Source organism: Pinus tabuliformis, chromosome 1_2 (assembly GCF_031772625.1).
Source record: "Pinus tabuliformis cultivar Carrire ecotype Pingquan chromosome 1_2, CPIR1, whole genome shotgun sequence".
NCBI classification, from domain to species: domain Eukaryota; kingdom Viridiplantae; phylum Streptophyta; class Pinopsida; order Pinales; family Pinaceae; genus Pinus; species Pinus tabuliformis.
The window spans coordinates 562,975,372-562,987,971 of NC_142298.1; the positions used below are offsets into that span (position 1 = coordinate 562,975,372).

The 12,600-nt window shown below is 36.7% G+C and overlaps 1 pseudogene; it reads left to right on the forward strand.

The window, feature by feature from the left end:
• Positions 1–8,383: 8,383 nt before the first annotated feature.
• Positions 8,384–9,398, forward strand: LOC149206848 (zinc finger AN1 domain-containing stress-associated protein 12 pseudogene; annotated as a pseudogene).
• Positions 9,399–12,600: the final 3,202 nt, after the last annotated feature.

The following is a 12,600-nucleotide window of genomic DNA, read 5'->3' on the forward strand; positions in this document are numbered from 1 at the left end:
CCTTCCATCCTTCTCCAGAAAAACCTGATCCTATCCATCCAGCCTACAAGGTGAGGCTTGTAAATATTATTTTTCCCTGATACATAATCCACCATAACTTTGGAATCTCCAAAGATTGAGACTGCCTGAATGTTGAGAAAAAAGCAAAAATTAAGAAGGCCTGCAAGAGCCATCCCCTCAGCTTTGCTGTTGGAGCCCATTCCCCCATTCCAATGGATGAGATATTGTACATTTTCATTCATTATGATGTGCACTCCACAACCACAGGAACCATTCTACGCAGCTCCATCGAAATACGCTCTTGGAAGCATTGTGTGAGCCTGCGCATGTTCTTTACAATTCTCCTTTTTTTGCTTGTGAGTCTTTTCTGGTAAAGAGTCATAGAGGGATACAATATTAGTCAAAATTTCCAAGAAAGGCTCTTTCCTGTCATTGAAAATAACATTGTTTCTCCATCTCCAAATGCTCCAGAGGGTGATAATAACTATCGGCCTCCAGGATTCCTTCTGCCCACTCCACCAAAGAAACGCTTCTTTTGTGGAAGCATGAGAAATATGTGGGATTCCATAAATATTTTCCAGAGATTGCCATAATTGCTGAGTTCTTTGGCAGTTTAAAAACATGTGACAGTTGCTTTCCTCAGCCGATTTGCATATTAAAAATATACTTGGTCCATGCCATCCCCTCTTTTTCAAGTTTTCCAATGATAAATTTTTGTTGTGGAAAGTCAACCATGAAAAATGAATCATTTTGGAAGGACATCCAGTTTTCCAAAAAGCAGTTGGGAAAATAGGACTGGGAAGAGCACCCTTTTTACCAATCATATTCTGATAAATATCCTTAACACAAACTAGGTTAATACCTTTTGATTCCTTCCAAATAAGATGATCAGATTCCGAAGAGTGATATATGCCGTAGTTTCTCAGGAATGTTCTGATGTTCCTCCATATTCGGGCTATAGTATCTGGCATCTCCATATTTTCTGCCTCTTTCCATAGAGGGATAAGACCCTGCCAATCAGAAATCAGTTTGTCCCAATAGAAAAAACCTTTTCTATGGAAATTTTTTATTAATGCTTCAGGCACATAGATTTCCTCCAAACCACTATGAAAATGATCTATTCCAATAATGATCTTGCTGCCGGATTGGAAACACCATGCTAAATTCTTTAGGAAATAACCTTCTATCTTGCAGAAGCTCAACCATATTGCTGACCCATATGTGGAACCAATCCTTCCCAACCTGAACCAGTGTGAGATATCCTTGCTGCTCATATATTTCTTTTGAATTGTGATACTCCATGGACCCTCTCCATAAATCCCTCTCCATAATGACTTACATAAAAGTGCCTTTCCGAAAGTCCACAAGTCCAGCAAGCCCCATCCACCCAGGCTCTTCGGCAGAGAGATATCAAATAATTTAGACAAATGAAATTTCCTTTTTTCTGATTGGCTGCCCCATATAAAATTTGCAGTTAGCTTATTCATTTTTTGAATGATACTTGCAGGAAGAAAAAATAAATGATCTCAGTATACTGTAAGTTGAGTTAAGACCGATTGCGCCAAGATCACTCTTCCTGCCAATGATAGACATCTGTATTCCCAAACTGATATCTTTTTATAATACCTATCTAGAATCCATTGCCAATCCAATTTTGAATATCCCTTTGCTTTTAGCTGGAAACCAAAATATTTTATTCCATGCTTAATGGATTGTGTCTCTATTCCAAACAGAGAGGATATCCATTCTACTGCTTCCAAATTGACATCATTATGGTAGATTACTGACTTTGATTTGTTTATTTTCAATCCTGTGGCTTTTTGAAATTTTTTTAGGATGTCATAAAAGCACAGCCAGGTGAGTCTGCACAACATTCCAAACATAAGAATATCATCTACAAATAAGTTATGTGAGATGAAGTTGTTTCTGCAGATTTTCAATGGGTGACACCTGTTTTCCTTGACTGCCTTATTGATGTGGAGACTTAGCGAATTCATTGCTAAGATGAACAAAAGAGGCGACAGTGGGCAGCCTTGGCAAAGACCTCTGGCAGCTAGAAAGTAAGAAGATGGAATCCCATTTACAATGATAGCATAGTTCACCTTCTCAACACATGCCATTATCCAGTTTATCATGTTGGTTCTTAATCCAATCTTTGCAAGTAAGCACCTGATGAAACCCCAATTAAGGCAATCGTATGCCTTTCGGAGGTCGATTTTGAAAATAACAGCTTCCCTTTTTTTAGCATGCATGGCAAACAGACTTTCTTGTGTGTTTGCAACTGCATCCAGAATATTTCTTCCCTTTAAAAATCCGTGCTGATCCTTTGTTAAGAACCTTGAAAGAGTTTCTTTGATTCTTTCTGCAATAATTTTTGAGATGATTTTGAAGGAAATGTTACAAAGGGATATCGGTCTAAAATCTTGGAATGATTCTGCTTCCCCTTTTTTCGGAATGAGGGCTATATGAGTGGAAGAAGTTTTCTGATGAATGCTCCCTGATATTCTGGATCCTTCTACCATCCTTAGCAAATCAGTTTTGATAATATCAAAAAAGTGGATGAAGAATTCTACGGTCCAGCCATCTGGGCCAGGACACTTATCCCTTTTAAAAGATTTCATTGTTTCTAACAGCTCCTCCTCGGTTACTGGCTAGAAAAGACGATCATTTAGTTCTTCATCAAACATTTGTGGGAATAAATCAATGCCCCATAGAATATCCTGAATCCTGCAGTCCTCAGCTCTCTTATACTGATTTTCAAAATATCTAACAGCCTCGTTTGAGATGTCCTATTGAGAGTATAGGAAACCCCCCTTTCCATCACTTATTTTCCATATAGAATTTTTCTCACATCTGGAGCTCGCAAACTTGTGGAAAAATTTTGTGTTCTTGTCCCCCTCCTTAAGCCAGATTGCCCTACTCTTTAATCTCCAAAAAGCTTCCTCCTGATCCAGGATTTTTAATTTTTTCATTTGAAGCTCCTTTATATGGCACCTCATTTTGAAAGTGAGTAGTTGAGAAGCCAGAACTCTTGAGATGCTGTCCAGTTCCTTTTGAATTTCCCGGAGAGTTGTTCTATTCATTTGCCTTTTTTTGAATTGCCAATCCTTAACCACCTTTCTAATGGAGTCTAGCTTGTCCCTAAAGGTCAAAAAAGGGGGCATATTCTCTGTTGATGACAGCTCTTTCCAGGTTCTTATTATAACCTCATTAAACTCTGGTTCTTCCAAAAGTGTCCTGTTAAATTTGAATGAATAGCCTTTTCTAAAACCCTTTTCTCTCCAGCCTAGAAGGATCGGTCTATGATCTGATATGAACACATTCCCAATTGTTGAGAAGGGCATGCCCATTCTATCGATTATACTAGCATGAAGGATAAATCTATCAAGTCTTTTGGCTATATAAGCCTCTTCGATCCTTCCATTTTCCCAAGTCGGAAGCATTTTGGGAGGATTTATATCAACAAGATTCCTGCTTAGTAGTTCATATTTGATGCGATCTGCAAGGGGGTCCTTTTTTCTGTTGATGCCCCATGTTTCATCCAAGTTTAAAGTGACATTTAGATCTCCTGCAATGATCAAAGATTCTATGTCAAAAATTTCTGAAGCAAATAATTTCTCCCAGAAAGGAAACCTATTTTTGTAAGGAGCGTAAATATTCAGTATTTTGATTAGATACCCTTTGCCCTTGATTTGTGCCGAGATGAGAATGCCCGCCAAACATCTGTATGCTTTTGCTTTGATCCAATCAGGATCCCATAAAACCGCCAGGCCTCCAGAAAGGCCATTTGCTTCCGAAGCGGTTATATGCCAGGAGGGAAACATTTTCCTAAAATAGGAAATTGATACAGAAGTGTTATGCATGGTTTCTTGGATTAATATGATTTTAGGTCTTACTGAATGGAAAAAATTCTTTAGAGCCAATTTTTTTTTTGTCTGCCCCCAGACCTCTTACATTCATGGATATGATGAAAGTCATTTGGGATTCTTTTCGGCCATGCTTGCTCTAAGAGGCCTTTCTTCAGTCATATCAATGATAGGGACATCTATAAGAGAAAGATTCCGAACACCACTGCCTGCCCCATCGCCCCTCCCCCTGAAGTGTCTACTACCTCTGTTGTTTTTTCTTCTCACCGTAATGTTCCTTGCAGAATTTGGGCTTATTTGAGGAGAGGATTGTTTCCCCGGCTTATGAATAGTGAGGGGTCTAAGTTCCAGCGATTTCTTGTTTAGAAGATAGTCCAAGTCACTTCCAATTGAGTTCGTGGGAGAAGAGACTGGGGAGTTTAAGGGGGTAGGCATAACCATAGGTTCTTTTCCTTTTCCAGATGGAGTCCTTTTCTTTTTTGGTGACGGAGAGGAGGATGGGATGAGGGTAATATGAACCTCCCTATTAGAATCTTTAAAATATTGAGGAACTGGAGGAGGGATGGGGATTTCATGATTAGAGGCAGGCTCCAGAGGAGGCATTGAAGGGGAAATAATATCCAAAGGATTTGGATTCTTGAGAGGAGATGGAGTTTGTTGATAAACTTCACGATTAATAACCCTTTGCTGTTCACCGGACTCTGATGGAGACAGGCTTTTTGTAGATGTTAACTTCTCTATTCCTGGGGATGGGGACTTCATCCTATAAGAGTTTGCTGCAAACTGAGATAAACCATGATGCTTTCGGTTTTTTAGGACAGGTCGACGAGGGCAATTTTTGATTAGGTGACCCGTCCGATGGCACGCTGAGCATCTAAAGGGGACTCCCCAAAATTCCAATCTCTGATTTATTTTTAGCTCCCTCCAAAATATGTCAATATGGTCCGGGAACCCTCCTCTGTAGGCTTTTTCTATGAGAATCCAGGCCACACGTTTGTCTTTTCCCCCCAGGCATCTAGGGTCAACATATACACATCTTCCTATGGCATTTCCTATCTCTGTTAAGGTTTCCTTTGACCACAACTCCAGGGGAAGCCCGGGTAGCTTAACCCATATCAAGTTATTGATAGGAGTATTCTTCAACGGGTTATAACCCAAATACCATTTATGTAACGCAAGGAAACTCCTTCCATAAACCCATGGGTGGTTCTGAATGGTTTCCAGGTCGCTAGAACTCAAGAAATGAAAGCAATACCATTCTTTCAACAGTCTGGCCACAATAGGAGTGTAGCCGATCAGAGGTTTCCATTGCAGTTCGAGCCAGTTTCTCATCTTGGTGTCATCCATCTCTGGAAAGTGCCAACGGCCAACCAGAGCATATTCCTGGAGGCTTTCTATGCGGTCCGACAGGTAAGCACTTTCAAGCTTGATCGCCGCGGGCGGGGGAATAGTTTTGACAGGCTTCAGATTCTTTTTAGAATAGTTCATAGACTCATCATGACCCTTTTCCTTTTGATGGACATTGGTTTGGCTACCTTCGCGATTTGGTCTTACCTTTGCCCTACCATTTCCATCCATGTCATCGAAAGGAAACGAGGGACGGACAAACATATCATCCAGCGTGGATTGCCATTCATTTGACAGCGTGGCGACACCTTGGTAGGATTCTGCCTGAATGGCTGCATGGACCATGGCCTCCATGGCTGATGTGTCAGACGCAAGGTCCATTCTTAAAAAGTCCACCTACTGTCTTTAACACAGGAGTACTAATAAATCCAAAAGAAGATATGTCGGATCAGGCATTAAATCGGCAGAATGTGTGGACTGACTCCCTCTGAATATAATAGCCAGAGAAAATAGGTTCAAAAAGGAAAGATCGAGGCTATCTGACAAAAGGACTGACAAGAGGAAGCCTCGAGAATAAAGAGGCACCCTTTCCCAAAGGAGAGCATTAATCAAAGGGCCAGCTGTCTTCCGATTTTGAATGAGAGTGACGTTACCATGAGATAGGATATGGCAGATAGAGAAAGATTATTTGAAAAACGGTGACTTCTCTTGTCCCCAGTTATCTGACCTCATACCTTATAATATTAATTATCCCTGAATATCATAAGATTTGAATCTACAAGAAACTCTGCCCGAGGATGTCCTGAAAAGTAGGGATGTGATCGGGAGAATTTCCCGGAACCCAAACTGATTTCCGATACTCAGAAAAAAGAATCCGGCTCGGAAAAACCAGGAGACCGGCGGTGTCGAAGGAATGCCAGAAACACGGCTAGGACTACTGCCAGTCCTCCAGAGGTCTCTTCTACATGGGATTGTTCATGCGAAAAATCATCTCAAGGTTGACATGATCCTCCCAATCAAAACCCTGATGACAAAACATCTCTTGCATCAGAGATATAGAGATTGTTCAGGATGAAACTTCAGGCCATACAATGCAGCAACAAAAAACTTCGCAAACACACCACCAGGGGCCGAACTTAAAATGTATATCTGAGCAAGGTTTGGTTATGACAAAGTAGTTTTTTAGCTTGAATGCGAATACCCACGACCAGAACGAATTGACAGGCCCCGACATGTGAATTCAATAAGAATACCCGAGTAGAAAAACAAACATGCCTTCTAGGACAAATTCAGTCTTTTATAACAGTAAATTAGATTCAGACTGATATCAAAACCAAAAATTAAAACCATTTGATAAGTGCAAAATTCTCTCTAGACAGAATTTCTTTATGAAGATCAGGAGAAAGTAAAAATCACTGACCTGGAGTCGCAAGCATGCCGAGAGAAGGGTGCTGAGAAGTAAATGCCAACATACCACAACCAAACAGCCGAGACCGAAGCTAATGGAAGTCGAGAGAAAGGTCCAGGATAACAGAGAACCAGGGTAGAAAGCTCCTTTACAGAATAGAAATGGTCTAAAGAAGGAAAAACCGCCACTGCGCAAAGAGTTTGCAGGGAGGAGGAAGAAAGATTAACCAGAAAAACTTCCCTCTTAATTCAGTGATGGCTTAATAGTTCAGACAGAGAATCAATAGATTGAGAGGTTGATGAGCGTGTCACAGGAGCAACAAGCATGTAGGACACCTTCCTCAGTGTAAGCCAGATGTCAGTGATTGAAACACGATAGGAAGGTCATGCATGCATGGGGGTCGCTCCAGGTTCAAAGGCCGGCATGCAGAAACGTGGTAAGAATGTGCTGCATGCATTGGAAGAAATACACACCTGTAGTTTGATTATAGGGTATCGAATCACTGCAGAAGCCTCTGGTTGGATGCTTTCAGCAACACACCTCCACTCGGCAATTGCGCTCCCATCCCCGATTAATGGAACTTGCCAAATGCTATCCTTGCCCCTCCCTTTCATGTTTCCATATTGAGGGCATGACTTATACTTGTCTTTTATGTATTTTAGAATAAAGTTTTTAATTTGAATAAATTAAGTATATTTATAAACATAGATTTTATTTATTTTATGGAATTAAGAATTTAAAAAGTAAAATTAATAAAAATTAATTATTTCAAAAATTTGGATAGTTGATTGGGATATTTACACATTTTTTAATTTGGAAAAAAGAGTCAATGCATATTGCTCTTAATGATAATTATTTCTACATTAGAAAATGGGTTTAGTTAAGATTAAAGTGTACATAAAATTAATCAACAATATATATATGAATATATGTGATGGTTGTCCCCATTGTTGATTTTACAACTAAGTAATAGATTCCCCCTACCCCCCTCCCACACACACACACACACATATAACCAACTAGATCGATCTTAACTCTAGATCTATCAAGCATCTAGAGAGATTAAATAAGACTTTCCCTCAAATTTTGCACTTAGAAAAGAGGTTTGCACCTTGAAAGGTTTGATACCTCTCCTTGCTCGATAGTTCCGGAATTAAGATGAATCTATGTTGGTTAATTATATATATATTAAAAAAAACCCCAAACACTCTCCTTACAAACCAAAAGAAGTTTGCACCTTGAAAAATTTGATACCTCTCCTTGCTCGATAGTTCTGGAATTAAGATGATCTGTGTTAATTACTTGTATATATTTAAAAAAAAAAATCAAAAAAATCCAAAGACTCTCCTTACAAACGAAAAGAAAATTACACCTTGAAAAATTTGATACCTCTCTTTAATATATAGTTCTAAATTGATTAGATATATATTTAACCCAAAAAACAAAAGCCAAATACTCTCCTTACAAACCAAAACGCTATTTATGTAATTTAAGAAAACAAAAAATCCAAAAAAATTAGATTACAAAACTATTTTCCCAGCCTAACATTAAAAAAGAAAGAAAGAAAAGGTTGGATTCCAAACACTGTTTCCCAAAAAAAACAATTATGGGAGTTTGGTAGGTGGACAAAGTTGGATTACGAAAACTACTTCCCAAAAAAATGAAAATTATAATGGGAGTTTGTCTGGTGGACGAGATCCAAACACGAGATGATTGAGGAAGCCATACCTCCTTACGAAGTTTCTGGTAATGTCCAGAAATACAAATGAAATAGGAAAGCAATTTGGGTCCGCGTATTGCCTCGGCACGCGTTACTTCACCTCCACGTTTCCGTGGCGTTTATAAATTGGGCGCCTGCCCTTTCTTTAATGGTTTGTTCTCAATTCGATCCGCTCATCCTGTCCAGTGATTTATTAGAAGAAGAAAAAGAAATTCGCGATACAGAGGGTAAGGGAATACTAGAAATATGGGGGGAACGCCTTTGTTTCCTGATCTTGGCAAGCACTGCAGCCAAGAATCCTGCAATCAGCTGGATTTCTTGCCTTTCAGCTGCGACGGCTGTGACAAATTCTTTTGCGCGGAGCACCGGTCATACACAGATCACGAGTGCCCTAACGCCAATATGCGTGACCGCGTGGTTCACATCTGTCCTGCTTGTTCCGCTTCTGTACTCCAAGTATTCAACGAGGATCCATCACTCACCCTCCGCAAACACGCCGAATCGGGCAACTGTAATCCCGAAAAGAAGATCAAGAAACCGCCCTGTTGCCCTGTTAAACGCTGCAAAGAAACCCTAACGTTTGTGAATTCAAATGTTTGCAAATCTTGCGGGGTGAAGACTTGTTTGAAGCACCGATTTCCTTCGGATCACACCTGCAGCAGCAGCAGCAACAACAGCGCCAGCAATGGCAATCACGGCAATACCAAATTTCTGACTGCATTTGCCAAAAGGCAGGGGAAACAATGTGAAAGCAGCAGCAGTTCCACCAAACTTGGAAAGCCATCTGGTGTTCGTGTTATCAAAGTCTGTTGATTCTTATACTCTATTTACAGTTACATCTAGCTGAATCTTCTTGATTTTGTCGGGGTTCCAAAGTTTCTGAAATTTGAATTTGTCAGGCAATGTCTATGCGTTGATTTCATTGAAATTGATATAATCTCGTCGGTATAACAGAAACACGAGAGTTTCAGACACAAAATTCATCGAAATTTTCAGCAAAAATTGTTTAAAAGGTTGTTAATAGTGTAGGCGAATATGCGTTTCAATTTGTTAACAAGGGTTTCTTACCGTACAAGCAATGCAACCATCCATACTGTAACTGTGAAGTTCTGAATTAGTTTAGATGTTCTGTGAATTGGGAGAAACGGAGAAACGTTATCCGAATAAGGCCGCCCATTTCCACAAAAAATAAGAACTCTCCTTTAATTATATTAAGAAAATTAAAGATCAGGAAATAAACAATTTTATCATATATGAAATTTATGATTTAAAATTCGTAAAGACCAGTTGGCAAAGAGGCAAAACTTTATCTATTTCAATGGAGCTTGCTAAAGAAAATTATGCATCTACTATAAAAAAATAAAATAAAGATTGCTTGTATTATACATATATCAATTTTTTATTTATTTTATTTTTTATATAAATTATTTAATATGAGCTATATTGTATGTATAAATATGGTGATAGAATTGTAATTGTTCAAGGAATTTAATCTAAAACATAAGAAACGATTTCACTCTACTGTTCCATGAAAATTAATTCACAATTTAGAACAACATCCACAAATATACATCAATCACATATACAAATACATAAATTTATCTAAGAGAAACTAACTAATAAAAACCCCTTAAATTTATTTGCATTAATTAAATAAATAAAAAATATGAAAATATAAAAATAAAATACTCTATATATATATTCTTAATTAATTTTATCCCAAACGATTATTACATTTAAAGTAAAACCAAGATATTTTATCCCTTCATTAATATCACGATGCCAGAAAGGAAATAATCTTTCCATCTTAAAAATGGTGTCATCCAAACCCAATGTGACCAAAGCCAATTTACTTTCTTTACGTCCATACCAATAACATTTACCGCAATTCTTAGGTTTAGAGTGAAACCAAAGTAGTTTACTTACTCATTAATATCAAGACGCTGGAAAGGAAATAATATTTCCATCCTAAAAAATATGTGACCAAAGCCAATTTAGTTTCTTTTACCTCCATTCCGATAACAATGAATAATTGGAGTGGTAAAAGATCCTTGAAAACGGAGTCTTGACGATCATTGCCAAAACAAAAATAGTACATCATAGAAAAAATGTTCGTTCATGTTGTTTATACTTTAATACTTCAAATTTATGAATATATTATTTAAATAATGCATATTGTAATGCCTCATTTCAATTTATAAACAAAAGAGTAACAGCGTGCATACAATGTATGAATATAATTGTTACATATGCATATATCGCATTATAATTAAGAAAAAATTAGATAAATGAAAATGGACTAAAACACCTAAATTATCAAGAAGATATTACCTAATATTCTACATTCAAAAGATAAGTATGAAACAGTCATATTTATAAAGTGTTAAATAAAATTTATAAATTCCAATTATCCTATGATAAATATTGATTATTACAAGGTTTAAAGTCAAAAGTTAAATATGGATAATATATATATTTTTACAAACATATATTTATATAAGTCAAAGGTTTTTTTTTTTAATTCGTATCATAAACATTGATAACTATTAAATTTGTTAATATAATTGAAGTTTATGAAAGATAAAATAATATAAGATTTATATGTTTATCCTCACCTCACTCTACACGTAAAAATCAATCAGCCAAATCAAATCTAAGGAGGGTGGTGGAAGAAGGCAGTGACGGCCTAGGAGGGTTACTTATTCCAAGCACGTACAGGCAAAGGGGGATTGGAGACTAAAAGAGGAGGATGAGAATGAGAATTGGAGATTTGAATTAGAGTTGGGATTCCATTATTCTTGAAGCTTTTGAGCACGGAGGACTGAAATACTCTAATTGGGAAGTACTTGAGGTTTTAGTCTTTTGGTAACAGGAGCGGGAGCAGATTGAGATCGTCTTCAAACTAATTTTCAGTTATTCCTCTACACTTAATTTTCCAAATTATACATTGTCTAGTTTGTGATAAACTCAAGGTAAATCAAGGATATATATATAATATGTCAATGAAGACCTCACACATATGCAACCAAACAATTATGGCATTGCATATTTCACAAAAACGTATTATATAAAAACACTACATACATAACAAAAGTATCATACAATGCAATATCATTCAAAGGAATTATAAGGATAAAAACCCCAAAGTGTGATATTGTTTTAAGTTCTTATGTATCATACAATGCAAGATCATTCAAAGGAATTATAAGGATAAAAACCTCAAAGTGTGATATTGTTTTAACTTCAAAGTGTTTGGAAAATAACTTAATTAATACTAAATATGTCTTTATATGACTTATTAATGTGGTTTACTTGAATTTTTGGATGGAATTTTTATGTATATGGCATTTTCTTAAACTATTAATAAATATTTGAAAATAATTCAAAACCTAAGTCATGTGTTTTTTTTGGATATGTTATAATTATATTTGTAATGAATAATGATAAGGTTTGAAAAAATCACAATTGCATATATATATATATATATATATATATATATATTTTGTATATTGAATGCAAAAAATATCTCATTATCAAAATAAGTTAATGGAAAACCATCACTTTTCATTAAGATTGAAAAATATCATCACTTTTTCAAAGTACAAAGAGATTAAATTTTTAAGATTCATAATTATCATAAAGTGTACAAACCATTATGCTTAAGGGTGCCAGATCCAATGATGGAAAGTGACGAGCTTTTTACCATTGGGCAAGGTTCAATTCCCACGAGAGCTAACTTGGAGCCATGGGGCAACTTGAGATAGTGGTTAGACCCAAAGAGAAGATATTAAATGGCTTCATGAACTCTGCACACATAATTGGATCAAAGCTCACCTCCGTGTCCTTATTTGATTCAAAAGATTTTAGCTTGAGTGGTTTGGTGAACAATTCATTTCTTCATAATTGGATCAAATCTCACCTCCGTGTCCTTATTTGAGTCGAAAGATTTTAGCTTGAGTGGTTTGGTGAACAATTCATTTCTTCAGAGACATATTGTAACTATCCATTTATGGCATTTATGAAATAATTGTATCTGGTGTAATAGTGCAACTTGATCTTTTGAAGTTATGGCATTTATGAAATAATTGTGTATGGTGTAATAGTGCAAGTTGATCTTTTGAAGTTATGGCATTTATGAAATAATTGTGTATGGTGTAATAGTGCAAGTTGATCTTTCAAAGTTATTGATTTTCTAGAAATTCTCATTTTGATTAAAAAAAGTATATAAACCTTTATAAAATTTACTAATTTTTAAAATG